Below are 18,399 nucleotides of genomic sequence, written 5' to 3' on the forward strand. Positions count from 1 at the left end.
TGACCTAACTTAATTGAAGAAAGAGATTGGACACAAGTTACACAGTTAAACAAAAACGTTATTTATTCAACAGCACACAAGATAAATACTTCAACTCAATCAGACGAGTACATGAAGATGAAGGACAATCGCAATTCTTTCTCTAAATGTTGGAAAGGTTCTACGCCAGGAAAACGTCTAGACAAGACTGTGAGAATCAACCACTAAATGCTTATTTGAATAAAGTCAGATCTCTCAGAGAGTTTTTGTCACCCACGTCATTTGATCACTCCAATTAACTAAAATAAGAAGGACTAAAGAAAATATTAGCATAAGTCTAAAGACTTATCGAACGATATCTTGACATCATCTGTAGGACATTCTAAAAATATCAAATGACACTTGACAGTGCATGACTAGTACAAAAATTAAGTCACCAAATTCCAAAACCAGTTGTTTGCCCACATACGTTTCACACATACGCCAACGTGTTTAAATGCACATTTTTTAAAAACATTTATGAGCAAGAAATTTTTACCTTTCTAAGCTAAAATAAAAAACAACAACATATGATATATTTCACACACAACATATCAAACATCCCTCAGGTTGATTATCTTTTGAATTCTACTCTGAAATATACTGAAGAGTTTAATGAAAGAAATTTGCAGATGCAAAAAAATTATTGCAGATGAACTGGGAAAGCTGCATGAGTTCAAAAACAACAAGACTAAAATTAGAAGCACATAATTATACTTTTGATTCTAAACACGACGACGAAATTTCCCAAGACTGAAAAATGTACTTATGCTTCACATTCTTTCTTCCGAGAGTAGATGTCGTCCTAAATCTCGCCTTTGAAAAGTTTGAGCAACTACTAAAGCGCATTGGAAACTTAAAAGTTCTTTAAAAAAAGGCAAATAGCAACCAAAAAGAACATCGCTATTCTAAAATTGCAACAATTTACACAGTTGCTGTTAGATGGTGACATTTTAGTCATCAGCAGACTGAAATGTGAAGAGTTGAACTGGTTGCGCTAGTGGTTAGGACAAACTTGGCTTGTCGTCAATTTGCAATTCGTTATTTTAGTTTGAAAGCAACTCTTCTAACAAAAGAGAATAAATATAATAATAGTTACTAGTAATATATATGTTATATACAATACAACTGATAATAACTCATGATTCTAATGTCCGAAAAGAGTTTATGAGGATAACAAGTATATAGTAGCCGTATTAACAAAGACTTACTGTGCTGTAACCCGTCCGATCTGAAGAGCTCTGGTACTGTAGCAGCTTGAACAAAGAAGTGATAATTGAAGATTTGGTATGTACTCTATTGACTGGAAACCTATATTGTCCCAGCAACTACTACTAGTGCGATTTACATTACACACATATATCACTGCCAGATTTTATGCTCCGCCACCCAAGTTTTTATATTCTAAGGCTTGTTGAAACATAATAATACATTCAAATATTATTGTTCACATCATATCAATAAATGTAATATAGGACCTAAAGCTTACTTTAATATTGACTAAACAATCTGCATGCTCTGGATATTCTGACATAAATGTTTTTGACCAATAAAGAAATAAGTAAAAAAAGAACAGATATGTATTAGCGAGAGTAAAACTGGATTAAAGACATGATAAATTTTATTCACTTTAATCGTGCATGTATTTGTTTATTAAATGAAAGGTGCAAAAACTAGGTGAAGGAGTTGTATGAAAACGGTTTTCTTCTATAGTATTATCTAACTTTTTGTAGTTATCTGCCCATGATGCTTGTAATTGTCCGTTACACCAAAGTCAAACACACATTCATAGTGAAATATTCTCAATTAAAATTTATTATATAAATTACAACATGCCACGTGCCAAGAGCTAAAACAATTTCCACCCAGAGCTGCTATTAATGTCACCAAATAATAAGTTAAGATATGGAACTGGATGTTATACGTACAATAAATGAAATTCATATTACAACGTCAATCTTCGTCGTTTTGGACTTCCTACACATAACAAGGAAATCGCTAGCGTGACTGTGGTGGCGCCAAGAAACCGAGCCGTTAAATTTCACCAGGACAAGCCAGCTTGCAAACATTCAAATTTTCTCACTATATATTTGTAAGTTTGTGTATGTATGTGTGTGTGTTTATGTAGCAGTGTATGGGATTGTAAGAGCATCTTTAAGAAAACAAGCCTACATATGGATAGGACTAGTAGTAAACATTTTTGAATAATTCAAGTTGTAATTATTCATTTTCTTTCTAGTGAACACCGTAATTGTTACAGAATGTACAAAAGAAGAATTGTTATTTTTATTTTCCAATATTTATATTGATCATAAATAAAGAAACCTACTGAAATGTAACAAGAGCCAGGTTTTGCTTGTTAACAGTGAGAGGTAAAATATCGTTTAATGTTTGCTAAAACAGACGGCCCTAAAAAAATTGAATAAACTTTTAGGTGCACAAAGGCTGTTACTCTGTCATGTTTTTGGTATATGTGTGTTTGTAATTTTAGTTTAAAAATGGAAAATAACTTTAAAACATTCGCTATTTTGAATACAAATTGCGAATTGGGGTTCGCAGACTATCACTTCTGGTCATTGGTTCAAAATTGGGGACGGCTCTATCCTTTGTCTTTGACCTGGCTGTTTAGCCGTTCACATAGAAAGATACCAACAACAATATCAAATAAATACCATTGACTGTAACAGACATGTGAAAAATAAAAGTTATATATATATACTCATGCAGTGTATAATGTTACAATTCAAGGCAATGTTCTCGCTGGTTTTGGTTTTGTTACTGGTATCTGGTTACTTCGTGAATGTCTTCGTTCTTCAGATTTTAATCGTTCTGAGACTTGCATTATGTGAGTTGCACTGAAATTTGAACATATTTTAGCAGTCTATATCACATTTAACGAATTTGTTTCATTCCTGACTTGAACAGTACTTTATAAGTTATATTTATGTTTGTTTAATGTTTGAATTTAAATACATAAATACGAAATCAATATTATATATTCAAATTAAAACAAGATATTGTTGAACAAAATTTTAATCAACACCATTCCTTACAGGTATGCTGGCACAGGAACTTAAATTAGCATCGCAGTAAAACAAAATCTGGATGTTCTTCAATTTAAATAATAACGATAAAACGAGTAAATCATTTAGAGAAACTTTAACATAAATATTAGATATTTAGAGCCCTCCAGTGGCACAGCAGTATGTCTGCTGCAGACTTACAACGCTAGAACCCGGGTTTCGATACCCGTGGGGGGGGGGCAGAGCACATGTAGCTCATTGTGTAGCTTTGTGCTTAATTACAAACAAACAAACAAGATATTTAGCTATATTGTACTCCTCCCACCTCTCACGTGATAACGTTTTTCATTCGAAAGAATCACATATCACACCAGGAACACTATGTCGCCCATTCACAGGCGTTTGTTTGTTGTTTAGCACAAAGCTACACAATGGGCTATATGTGCTGTGCCCACCACGGATATCGAAACCCGGTTTTTAGCGTTATAAACCTTCAGATTTACCGCTGAGCCACTAGCGGGAGGCTTGATGGGAGCGTTGTGTTAATGCAACAGTTGGTAGAGTGTAATGTACTCCAAGCACAAAAGCTTTACTTTGCAGGGGAGGATTCCCCCGAAAATACCTTTTACAAATGCAAATGCCCCGCTAATTCGGAACTTATGGACTTGGATATTAAACTAGAATAATCACAGTGTTTAGAAACCCTTTTGAACTTTCATCCAATTAAACGAATTTATAGATTAAAGTTCTGCTTATAATTAAAAACTAATGATAATAGTCATTATAATACCTTATAAAATAACTTTAGACAGATTTTATTCGAGTTAATCGTAAATTAATTCATATAACGTTTCAGTACATATGTATCAAGCACGTTTTTAAAAAAAATTCATGAAGGATCATAAATACTAAACACAATTAGTGCTGGTCAGAAAAACAAAAAGGTGCAGCTGTAAAAGCACAAAATAGCAAATTTTAACTTGGTGATATCAAACCGGTTAGATTGCTGTTGAAGCTAAAGGTGAAACGAATGTTAGACTAGTAAGAAGTCAGCTTATAAACTGTTAAATATTATAGCATCAGATAAATGAAGTAAAGAAGTGAGCTACTCTTAAACATAAATATGTATATATATGTAAATTATAGCAATTATACTGCCACATTAGATATCTGTTTTAATGCGAAAGTTACCAAATAGCTATCTAAATGTAAAATGTCACTCTTCTTGTTTTCATTCATACTTTTACAGCAAACGCAATTTTATTTTATTTAATAATCAAGGTTTGAGCTCTATACTTTAAATATTACTGAAACAAACTTATTTCAGTGTTAATTATAAATAAAGGTGCAAACATATGGCCACATTATAATTCATACTGCTGATTGAAAAGTGCGGCATGTTCAAATTTTAATAAACGTTGACACTTTAGATTTACATTTTCATGTCAGCTCTGAAGTATACTTTAACAATACTAAGTTTGGAATTAAAATCAACGAGCTTTGAAGAGTCGTATACAGATGTTTGGCTACATTGAATTTGTCAGTTTAACAATACTTCTCGTTGCTAAGAAAGTTCATATCGAAGATTTATTGTTCTATCTTCGAGACCTAGATCATACAGCTCTAAGCTTGTTAATGCCAATTCATCCCCAGTTTCTGCAAGTGGTTTGGGCTCTCATTCCTTTATTCGAATTTTTTTAAGGTGTATAGTTTCGTAGCACTTACTAGGGTTGTTATTACCTAGGCCGGACGTGCCCTAATGTTTAGCGTACCAGGACTGTGAACTTAAGGTTCAGTTCATGGTTCGCATCCCGTTGCTGGAAAAATGCGTCCCGCAATTTGGGGGTTATTGGTGCGTTATAAGAGTGAAGGTTAAACTCCTTTATTCAATTAATTAAAATTGTCCCAGAGTTGACGATGGGTGCTGTTCAGTAGGTGTTTTCGCTCTAGTTTATTAGTTCAAAATTAGGGACGACTATGTAAAGATATGTGTAGCTTTGCACGAAAATTATGAAAAAAATAACAAACTGTTACTATTTATTTTTTCTCTCCAGCTAACAGATATAACAATCTAGCTTTCCCTAGCTGCTTGTCGATCAGATAATAAGTGTATTTGTGCTTCTGTTGCTTATTTTGTTTGTTATTAAGCACAAAGCTACACAATGGGCTATCTGTACTCTGCCCACCACGGGTACCGAAATCCGGTTTCTAGCGTTGTAAGTCCGCAGACATACCGCTGTGCCACATTTTTGCTTCTGTCGCTCTTTCAAAGTATACACTATAATTACTTTGGTGAAAACACCACGAGAGTCTCAAATGAAATAATGAAGATACCACAAAACAAACAGTTTGTTTGTTTGTAATTAAGCACAAAGCTACGCAATGGACTATCTGTGCTCTGTCTATCACGGGTATCGAAACCCAGTTTCTATCGTTGGAAGTCCGTAGACATACCGATTTGCAAAACAAATAGTAAACACACTATAAAGATAGTCAGCTAGCTGCACATTGAAATTGCTATATATACATCACAAATTAATTAGGGGATGAAAATAACACGAGAAAGATAAAAATAATACAAATATAAATTAGTACAATTGCTCTGTTGTAGAAAAGGTTTGTGGTAGTAAACTTGATAAGTAACTATGTACTATGATTCACTGTAAAAATAAAATATATAGCAGGCACTTAAAATCGAAAAAGCAATCCTTCAAAAACTGCTTTAATAGCGCATTGAAAATCAATATGTTTTTATGTGGTAATTTGAGCATAAGTGTTCTTTAGTGACCCAGAATGTCATAACACTAAAGTAAAACATTTGTGATGTTAGATTTCGTTGAGAATAAGTGTTATACAAAGGGGAACTTGTATTGGTTACAGATGTTCTCTTTTATTGCTTCATTTTATAGTTTCATCACGAGTGTGTATTACTAATGTCGAAAAAGTCACTGGAAGGTGTAACAATCGTATACAAAGGATTACCTTGCACTCACTGGTTGTGGCAGCTACATTGTACAAGCTGACTTATCATTTTCATGCACAAGTCATCAAGGTTTAGCAACTGATGACGAAAGAAGATATTAGTAAAGTGTAACTGTATCCAAATGCCATCTGGGTAGCATCGGATTATGTTTTCAAACAGTTACGGCAATGTGCGTTAGAGACATAGCTTATTGGGGGAAATTAAAACCCGAAAACAGAACGTTCGTTGTAAAACTCGTCAGCTGTGCGTCAGAATTCCATAAAGATGACTCCTGAACGTCATGTTAAGATCTTAGTGATGCTTTATGAAGATTAAAACTTGTTCCTGATCTTTGTGAAAGGAAGATGACTAAAACACTTTCATCACTGCTACATTTAGTACACAAAGAACTCGTTTGATGAAATTCTCTGAAATATTACGTAAAGGGGTGTTAAAGTTTATATGGCTATCTTATACATTTATATATAATGAGGAATAAAAAATAGTGGACTTACTTTTATGAAACTTTATAAGAGTGGGAGATAAACAAGTTATAAAAATGTTCATGAAAAGCTTTATATAAGCCCTAACAAAATAGCCTTTCAAAGCATTCACAGCGCTACCTTTTGTTGACTATTGTAACTATTATTATTCTATGCCGTTTACGATACGAGTCAAGCACAAACAGAGCACAGTACGAAATAATTTAATTTCGTGATTTTTTCTAAATACTGTCACAAACATAGCAAAGAAATAACTTTCTATTGTCAATACCTTAGTTAGTTTGATCGTAGGAAGAGTATTTCTGCTTCTTGACTAGTGAATTGCTCTGATGTATTAACTTCATTCCATTCGGAAATTTATGAAAGTATATTTTACTTAATATTGCCTTATTCGAAGTCTGTAGTGTTGTTCAGGTTTTGTTAATTATTTAGATTTTGTCGAAAATTTAAAAGAAATATATAATTAAGTGCTTTTCTGTATTATTACTGTTGTAGTGTATGGAATTTTGCAATTTTACAAAAATGTCTCAAACTGAAACAGGGCGATCCCTATTATTTTTACAATACATACTAAATATTAACTTTAAGCACATTTAATGCACTAACGCTGTAGAATATGTACGTTCCATCAGCAATGTTCTGTAATAATATACATCGAAGATAATACATAATATACACAAATAAAAGTAAAGTTTCTTCCTGAAGCCCCCAGTGGCACAGCGGCATGTCTGCGGACTTACAACACTAGGAACCGAGTTTCGATACCCGTAGTGGGCAGATCACAGATAGCCTATTGTGTATCTTTTTGCATAACTATAAACAATTCTTACTAAAATTGGAACAGATAAATAAGACATTTAGTATAATGATATATCAGAAAAATGAGAATTGTTTGAAATGAAGATGAAAAGTAGATTCTGTGTCAGTTTAAAATATATTAATAGTAGCATCCTTTCATTTTTCTGAACACTTAACATGGGGCAGTAAATTTTAATGTTGAGCGCTTCAGCATAAGAGCTTTGTGCTTAAAAACAAACAAACAACAACAATAATTTAAGCCTAAGAACATAAATATATTTTATAAATGGAAAAGTATTACTTCGTTAAATCTACGTTACTTTTTTCGGTATTTAGATGTTAGACGCCCCCCAGTGGCACAGCGGTATGTCTTCGGACTTACAACGCTAGAATCCGGGTTTCGATACCCGTGGTGGGCAGAGCACAGATAGCCCATTGTATATAGCTTTGTGCTTAATTACACACAGACAATTAGATGTTGGACAATGGAAGTGTCGTATTATCTTAAAAAAAAAAGATAGGGACAAACAGTCAAAAGACTAGATGTACAATACCAACGAAACGAAGCAGTTTTCTCAAACTTAAAATTTTTGAACATGTGTCCTGAGTATATTTTGAATTACATAACACACGTTGCGGAAACTTATTATATTGATTTCAATACAGTGGGTCTCTGATATGTCACACACACACAGTTATGATATTCAAAACATTTGCTAGTTTTCCAATAATTTTCGCCATACTTTCGATGCTTAAGAATTATAAGAGCTGACACATTTCAATCACAATTATAATGAGTGGCCTATGGGTTTCATCTCATCCATTATAGCTTGAAGTTTCTTGTGCTCAATAGATATGTTCGATTAAAATCCTGAACTCTTAATTAAAATCCGGAAAGACTGGTTTAATGCCAAGTGCATAATTATCATTTCTGGTTTCATTTCAAACTTTACATACAAGGAGAAAAGGTTAACTTTGAGGGGTCAGGGCAGATTTCCATTAGCAAACCTAGTGGTTTCATTTATTCAGCGCATAACCCACAGTGGATTCTGGCACGAGTTGGTAGGATGAAATGTCTCAGATATTCAGGCTGCCAATGGTGCATTAAATATGTCTTTTTTAAAGTGTATAAACTCTCTTATTGACGAAACCTTAATTCCAGTTGACTGCTTTACCTTATAAACGCTATGTAGCAGCGAAACATGGGATCGATTAGAAAATACTTTAGCACTTGGTGACATAAGTTATGTAGTAACTTTTTTGTGTTGTCTCACAAAAACACCTTTGTTTATAGAGTAAGTTTTGTTGTTATTCGATTTAACTAACTCCTTTAATTTACCTTAACTTCATGACATTGTTAATTTGTATATTGAAAGCTTGTAATGAAAGCTAGATTTAAAACTCTTCGCTCTGTGCAACTTGATTTAACATTTATCACAACGAACATGAAAGTGAATTTGTAATGGCTAATTAGTATTTGGCTTATAGATCTTTGTCGAGTAATTAATATTGTCCTGTCGTCATCAATGCCGCTTCGTTCTTTCGAAAACAGTATCAACTCACTTTAAATTTTATCCATAGATGGCGAGCTATTTTTGTTGTTATATTTTCTAATTTAGCATTTAACGTACAGTGCCTTGCAAAAGTCTTCACCCCCTGTTCTGGTAATCAATTTTAGCTATGTTCTTGTGAAAGACATAACTCAGATGGCCAAAAATATTTATTATGTTCATCTCAGACCAGTTTCTAAAGATTGCAAAGAACAAAAGGTGCATTTTTATCCAATTTACTGATAAAACACAAAAAATATTGAAAACACATGTTGCAAAAGTCTTCACCCCTCTCAGCTTTTACAATTGTTGATTTAACTTTACGTCACCACCCTGCTGAAGTAAATACAAGTGGCTCTGTGCAACTCTATCAGGTACCAAAGTATATTATAGAGCCATGTGAAAAAATACTTTAGGTCATATAGAGCCATCAGTATTGATTTAAGCAGAGTGTTTTGAAAGTTCGAACAAGTAGAAAAATCATGAGAGAAGCGACTGTCAAACCAACAGTGACACTGAAGGAGCTACAGACTTCAATAGCAGCAACTGGAATTACTGTACACACCTCGACAATATCCCGTACCTTGGTAGGATGTCAAGAAAGAAACCACTACTGACGAAGATGCATTTTAGATCGCGAATGGATTATGCTCATAAACATTTCGATAACACTACAACAATGTGGCAGAAAGTTCTATGGTCAGATGAGACCAAAACAGAACTTTTTGGGTTAAATGACAAACGGTATGTATGGCGGAACCCAACACTTCTGATGACCCGATAAATACAGTCCCAACTGTCAAGCATGGTGATGGGTTCATAATGCTGTGGGAATGTGTTTCTGCAGCTGGCATTGGAGAACTTGTAGCATTCAGTGGATCGTGAACAGTGCAAAATATACACAGATGTTGGAGGTAAACCTGAAGAAGTCAGCTGAAAAACTAAACCTCGGTCGAAGGTTTACATTTTAACAGGACAATAATCCCAAACACAGATCAAAGGCAACCCAAGGATGGCTTCGGAAAAACACAATTAAAGTCCTTGATTGGCCAAGTCAAAGCCCAAACCTAAATCCACTCGAAAATCTGTGGAGAGACTTGAAAATCGCTGTGCATCGAAGACATCCTTCCAACTTACAAGAACTGGAGGATATATGCAAGCAGGAGTGGGCAAAAATATCTCCAACCTACTGTGCAACGCATGTGGAGAGTTATCCAAAACGACTTTCAGCTGTCAATGCTGCCAAAGGAGCTTCAACCAAATATTAACTGCATAATCATGTTAGGAGGTGAAGACTTTTGCATCGTGTGTTTTCAAGATTTTTTTGTGTTATATCACTAAAGTGAGTAACAACGCACCTTTTGTTCTTTGTAATAATTAGAAACTGGTCTGAGATTAATATAATAACTATTTTGGCCACTTGAGTTATGTCTTTCACAAGAAAATAACTAAAATTGATTACCAGCACAGGGGGGTGAAGACTTTTGCAAGACACTGTATTTCCTGTCAGATCCAGCATACGGTTTGTTTGTTTTTTAATTTCGCGCAAAGCTACACGAGGGCTATCTGCGCTAGTCGTCCCTAATTTAGCAGTGTAAGACTAGAGGGAAGGCGGCTAGTCATCACCACCCACCGCCAACTCTTGGGCTACTCTTTTACCAACGAATAGTGGGATTGACCGTCACATTATACCACCCCCACGGCTGAAAGGGCGAGCATGTTTGGTGTGACGGGGATTCGAACCCGCGACCCGCAGACTGCGAGTCGAGCGCCCTAACCACCTGGCCATGCCGGGCCCCAGCATACGGAAAAAAGGAGAAGGGGGTATTGTTACACTGACAAATTCCTTTCACAAACATATTCTATTTAGGAATTTTATGTTCTGAAGAAAAGAAAAAAAAAGGACTCGAGAATAGACTCTCCTCTCACAGTAAATTTAATACTCGAACGACGGATACTTAAAGAGTCAAGAAAATATTTTACTGGTACAAGAGGTGTCGCTAGGCACTGGCACACAGATCCTGCGCTCCGATTCTATTTGACACTACCCCGAATCCCCAGTTGGTGTCTTGAAAATACAGAAGGAAACACCATGATCGATATCACACTGAAACACCAAAAACTCCGCGACTATAGGCCAGAGACATGCACGTTTTAAGCAGTTAGCAACGCCTCTGTATGGCACCAGTGTTATCAAAATATATATTATATAAATTGATGGTTAAATTCAACAAAACAACGCCATACTCCTCTTTGTTGTTTAAACAATTGTGTTTTTTTACTGCCAAGCAACACAATGGACTATCTACATTCTATTCACCGTAGCAAAACGAACTCCCAGCTTTTAGGGTTGTAAGTCCGTAAACTTACCACTGAACCACCACGGGATTGTCCAAAAAGAAAACAAATGAGCTAATTTCGGATTCATTTAGAGCCTATGGTTATTCTCTGTCCAGTTAGAAAATGTTGGTCTAACTGGACTCTTACGTTTATATACATTTGGTATACTATAAAACGTACCTGAAGTGAACCGAGTGAAACCATAAAGTTATCAATATCGCCATCTCTTTGAGCTGTAATAGAAAGCTTTTGAGTTATTATCATTTATTTTATATGATATGTAAATTTAATTTCTTAAATTTGCTTTCATTAGACAGGATATTATTATCCTTAAAAATGTAATCAAAGTCATTCAAAAACAAAACATCGTGATACTTTGAACTTTGACATTTTTTTTCATTAATACATATATATTAGTTTAACCTTCATTTTTTTCTGCACAGGAATTCAACTGACTCTTAAAGTAGAATAACTAGACAAAGGAATTATAATAGCTACTTGAGGAAAAGAAGAATTCTCTTTCAGGCGAGCTCTCAGTCGTTATAACGAAACTTAATAATAATATCCTTTTTAGGAAGAACAAAAATATTTGAAATTTAGTGCAGTGTTTAATAATTAGGAATGTGATGGTAATAATTATGTGCTTGTGCCTACAAGCTAAAGGTGGTGAGGCATTTTCTAACTGCTTAAACTACTATATTACCACAATAGGTGAATGTTTCAATACACATGACAGTAGAAGTTTAGTTTGTTGTAGCACAATAGGCTGTCTGCATTCTGTGGATCACAAAGAACTCTTGGATTTTAACGTTGTAAGTCCGTAAACTTATCGCTCACCCATCGGAGCCCGAGCGATACATGTTATTTTTTGCGATTCGTACGTATTTAGTACATTGTATGAATTTCTTTTTGTTTCTAGTTTTTGAAATTGCATTTTTTGACAATTCAGATATTAACTGTTGATACTCCATTTGTTGAGTTTAATTTTAAGTGACAAATGATGAAACTTGAGACTTAAAACATCACATAACGTTTTTGAAGAGACACATGTTTATAGTTTTAAACTACAGCAGAAAATACTGTCGTTTGGCTCCTTTCGTTTTATTTTCAATTAAATTAAATGTTCCAAAAATATCGTAAGAATTTATAATATTCAATATGTTTTCCTATGAAAAATATTTTTTATAAGTTTCAATAAACCAGCTTAATGCTACTCAGATATTGAATTTTATATGATTAAGAGTGACTATAATACACCCTGAAAGACTTAATATAACAAACGTCGCTATAATTCTAGTGGTGAGCTAATGAACTTTTAGGGGCCATCGGTAGCGTTCATTTCGTGCTAATATCCATTTGTCTACTTTTAGAAAGAGAACTGAATAAGTAAGACACGAGTGTAAATAAGTTTCAACTGTTGTAATTTTTATATAGTGTCGCCCTCTATTGAAATATACTTAAGTCGAAATCGCTTCTTTACTGAAGGTCCTTGTTTGATACTTGAAGGAGATGTGGTTGATGGTTGTTGACTAATTAGTTTATATTATGGTAATTGTGTCCTTTTCTTAGGGAGTTTTAAAACAGGGAAAAATAAAGTGGTTTTATTACACCACTGTTGCAATGTAATTCAGTTACATATTTTGAAGTGTAAATTAATTTTTCCTTGTAGTCCTACACATATGAGTAAACAAAACGTGGATTTTAATATCTTTTAGGTTTATACTTATATCGCTAAGTCACTGTGCAATGTTTCCTGCTTACATAATTCAGCTAGCGACATATAGAGCTTGCACCATCTCAGTTGCATTAATATAGTTTCGCCATAGATAACCAAAACTGGTATTTAAAAAGACATTCTAGAATTTTCACGAACAACTGTAACGATTTCTTTTTCTACTTACCTTAAATTGACTCACAATATTTAAAGTAGTACATTTCTATTACTAGATTAAATTTTTTTAGGCAAATACTCGTTTCTTAACCACTTACGTGAAATATTTCCCGAGAACAAACTAATGAATCATATGAAATTGTGCAACTTATCTATTTTAGAATTTTGATTTAGTTATATTTCAAATTTTAATAAAAAAATCACTTCCACAGATCATGGTATAGGAAATAAAAAATAGATAGAAATAAGATACGAAGAATGAGTAGTAGTAATGATTTCACATTGTTTGTTTTATCAAAAAACATTATATTAAAGTTTCAGATATACATTGCTCCTGATTGTGCAAAGTTTAGTATTTTCGTCAGATTAATTATTGAACGGTTCAGTGCAGATTTTGTTGCGAACTTAATTCTAACATATACGAGGATCACTCTGGTGTGCCTAGTGAAAGAAAAAATGAAAAGAATTTGTTATAAAAGTTCAAAGAATAAATAGATAAAGTTAATAAAATTATACGGGAATAAAAATTAACACGATTTATATTTGACATTGATATAAACGTGACTTGCGTGGTGTAACGGAAAATAAACACGTGCAGTCTGTCATATGTAATATTTATGCACTAAATTATGAAAAATAAATTCTTATACACCAGTTATCCTAGTAGAGCCAATAAATTAATTAAAATAACAAATGGTTGTGACAACAGTTCAGACACGTTATATTTTGACATTTATATTATTCTATCAGCGTAGTTACGTAGTAGTAAACGATATTAAACACGCAGTTTTTAGCAATCTATACGAATTAGAATTTTAATGAAATATAAACAACTTCAAAACTATTATTGATCACGATTATGATTTCTTATTGTCAAATTAAATCGTTTTTGTCATGACTTCAAAGATTTTTCATGATATTTTGACGAGAATTATAATGGAATGTCAATGAAGGCAGATTAACGTTCCAGATGTGTAAAGGTTTATTGATAATGTAACAGATAAGTAGAAATTCATTAATATACCAGTGATTGGCAGGTGCTCGTTTATTGAATCTTACCTTTGCGGAAAATGAAATACGAGTCTTACATTTGCTTGTACTTTTGTTCTTATGTTATACTGACACACAAATAAAATTTTCACATTAATCTCTGTTTGTTTTTCATGAAATTCAACGAGAAAACATTGTGTAGAGTTAGTTACAAATAAAAATCTTTTCACACCTGTATCTTTACCAGAAGCTGAGGTTTGTTTTTCTTACAGTACACTTCGGTAATATTTATGCTCATCATAAACCAGGATGTAAATATTTTACTTTTTCATGAACATTTCTGCCCTTAAGAAACTTTATTTCGCAAGACATGGGCCTTAAATACTATAAGTTATGTTCAGTGTTCAATTTTCAAGTCATACTTTTTGATGATTCATAGTGTGTTCTCTTTTGTGCTTAATCCTTTACAATTACAAGTAAAGCAAAAGTGTGTTTTGTCACTTTTGTGTGTAGTAGAACACCTACATAAATGATAAAATATATATTGAACAGTTGTGCGTGACTATGTGGTCCAATAGGTTAAGGCAATTTTATATGACTGAAATACCTGTAAAGTCTGTAAATGTTAAGAATGACAAAATATTCATATTATTAAAGTATGTTTTTAATAGATAATTCCAGTTTGTAAATATATGTGTGCGTGCGTATAAATAAATTCTTGTTTTTTAATCTAACCAAAGACAAACATAACTAGAAATTAGTAAATGCAAATATATATAAATCAGCAGAACTTACAACAAATCAATAAAATCACAGTCGATGGTTTGTTTGTTGTAAAGCACAAAACTACATCATAGTAGAAAAAAAACCAGAACATGACAACTGATAGTAAATAAATTAGTGTTTGGAATTCAGGAAAAGTAAAAACACATGTTAAATCTATTAATTCAAGTTATACTAGATAAATTAGTTACAAAATATATAGCAGATAAATTAATTAAAAAATCCAACTAATATATTAACAAAGTGTTTTAAAAGTTATTTTACCAGCCTGCTCAAGTAAAGCTTAAAACATCATGAGCTATTTTAATTCGCCAGTATGAATTTCATACAAATATATCATATATACACAGCTACGTTCACAACGGTGCTCCGAGTGTATGTATAATAAATGCTTTGTTGTTAGAAAATAAACTTACTGAATCACATAATGCCTATGGATCAACTCAAAACTGTTCATTCAAATAGACTGCATACAAACAGTCTAACTATAATCAGTATCCGGTGCGTCTTCTGGTGCGTTTTCTATCGGTATGATCAAAGCAATCCTTCATGAAGTTAACTTAAAATGGAACATGAATCATAAGAAAACTGTGCACTGGGTAAATTCTTAGAAATATTTCAATGGAATGAATATATTATTTTTCAGAGGCAATCCAGAAATATTTTTGAGCAATCTATAAAATTAGATGTTGACGTATTTAGTTTTATGTTAAGCCTTAATTATACATAGGGTTGAGCACGTTACAGTCCATGTCGCTACATCCAGTCATGCTCTTTCTTACGACCGTGCATCTTGAGAATAGCTTTGCAGCGTAGTTTCCATTGCAAAAGAAAGACCCGTCGTAAGACCGTCATGTCTCAAGCACACCACTCCTCCGTGCTACCTTTCATAATTCGTTTAGTTTAGGCGAAATACGACTTTTCAGTGACAGATTCAACAGTCTGATCGTATAAAAATCCATACGCCCTGTTTCTAGCCTAATGTATGGATTTAGAACTAACCTAAATCTCTTTTGGTGGCCGAATTTTGTGATATTGTGGTTGTAGCCAAAAATATCGTTAACGGCGAAGGTACCCAACTGATAATTCAATGTACTTGCATTATTTTTGTTTTTTGTGAAGAGTTTCTTTCATAGTATGTAATTCTAACTAATTTATTAGATAAGATTTGCTTCATTAATGTATAGTTAATTTTATATTGTGATCTAGTTAGGTTATATTTTATCACAACTTCAATAACAGCTGTCTACTGGATGAGAACTAGTTTCATACAAAAACGTGATATATACATATGGTGGTGGGTGGGGTATGATTTGAGAAGAATAAGCATTATTGAACGTAACGACCCCTACATCTTGTAGAGTGGTACCACTAAAACAACACATTTTAGGCATCACATCATATGCGATCCTTTGTGCTACCATATATAGTGTCTAACGAATTTGTTATTATATATTTATTTTAATATCAATGTTTAGATTAAATTTATATTTAGAAACATACATAGCTTATACTGTTAAATATGTATTGCGAAACTCCCGCCTATTCTCCAAAGTTGTAGAAGATTCTCGAGAGTAGGAATTAACAATATGTGTATTTATATAAATGCTTAAATGTAGCTTTGTATTGTTACGTAATCTCAATTTTCTAGAAAGCCTCCACACGCCTATAAATATAACCAACGCGACGCGACCAAAAAAAGGAGTACCTATTATTAGTTCGCTACAGTCAGTGTGCTATAAGCTTCGGAAGCTATAACTGTGATTGTTATAACGGTTATCAATCGGAAAACTTCAGATATTTGACCAGGAGAATTTACAATGTCCGAACATTACAAATCATTTAACTTCGGTGGATTATCATCGGACATTAGTACTTTTACGAAAACATTACCTAACTTCAACGGTAGAAAACTCGGCGTGTGTGGCTGGTGAATAACGAAGGACAAAGCTAACTAGCTTCCCGTTAAGCGAATTGCACCTACGTCAACTCGTAATTAACTCGTTCATAGTGAACCCTCGATAAGATATCGAAGAAGTTCCAGGCTAGAAAGAATACTTTATATTGCTTGTAAGTGTGTGAAACTTTTGTCTATAAATAATTGTTTGTAATAACTGTTATTGTAAATTGTATTGTTGTTTGTATATTAATCATATTTGTATTAAAAAAGAAACTGCGTGTATCAATCTTGGTGGCAAATATCATAAACTGAATATATATCGGCTTTAAATTAACTACTAAATCCAAAGCACAATTTAACTGCTAAATTGAAATTTATCAGCTAACTCAATTTCAGGCTATTTTTAATTCTAATACGTAACAAGTGCCACATTGGCCTTAACTTTAAATTAATGGATGATAACGCCCCGACCCCCAAATCCCCGTGCTTAACTGCTCGACACATTCCATGGAAAGAGTACGATCACGAAATTCAATCTCATCAGAAGATACACTGCATCTTATCAGGTGACTCCGGACAAAAATGCACAGGAAACATAACTTTTAGAAGAGTATTTGAGGATACCTGAGGTCGTTATCAATATTCTGATTTTAATCCTGCAACGTCAACGCTATTTTGTCCTTGCTGTCCGAGTTCAGTAAAATGAAATGAAAAATCATGAAGTATGAATATGTAAAGCCACCCTACCAAATGTTGATTTGCTAACGTAAGCTTTATTAACTATCAGTTGCATTTCAACTCACATAGCGGAGGTTTTAGATTTGCATAACAATACACAGAGAGGGAGATGAGGTGATTGACATTATTTTATAACAGAAACCTTGGATTATCTTAGCTACACTATTATAAATTCCAATTATAATTTAATTGAATTAAAAAAGTATATGCAAAGCTGGCTCTTTTTTTTTTCTTCTGGTAGCCTGGTGGGTAGGGTGCTCGATTTACAATGTATGGTAATCGCGGGATCGAAATCTGGCGCCGAACATGCTCGCCCTCTCAGCCGTGGGAGCGTTCTAAGGTGACGGCAATCCTGCCATATCCAGTTGCCTTTCCTGTGGTCGGCAATTCAAAATTAGGGATGGCGACAAATACCATTGATGGCTTTGCCAGGAACAAACAAACAAACTCGTTCTGGCTAAGTTTGAAGGATTGTTATTGTAGTTTGATAAGTGCAAATGCTATCTGCACTCTATCCACTGCGGGAAATCAAACCCCGGATTTCAACGTTATAAATCCTACAACTCACTGCTGACCCACTGGGGTACAGGTTTGAAGGAAAAATAAAATTAGCAGTCAACTTACCACAAACTTAATTACTCAAATATTAAATTTTCTGTGGATCTTCAATCTGGTGCTGATGTTATTTTTTTAAATAATCAAAAAATTGAGGTTTTTTTCGAGATACTTGATGACTTTTACAGTGGCCTTCGCAAAGAATCAACATTATTAAACTTGTAATAGTATAGCAGATCGCTAGTATTGATTGAATTTTTCTCATTATATTTCAGATTATATGTTATATATAGTGTTACGTCTCTGTATGTTTGTTTGTTAATTCTTCTAAGATACAAGTCCTTTCTT

The sequence above is a fragment of the Limulus polyphemus genome, unplaced genomic scaffold (genome assembly GCF_000517525.1).
Source record: "Limulus polyphemus unplaced genomic scaffold, Limulus_polyphemus-2.1.2 Scaffold399, whole genome shotgun sequence".
Lineage (NCBI taxonomy): Eukaryota > Metazoa > Arthropoda > Merostomata > Xiphosura > Limulidae > Limulus > Limulus polyphemus.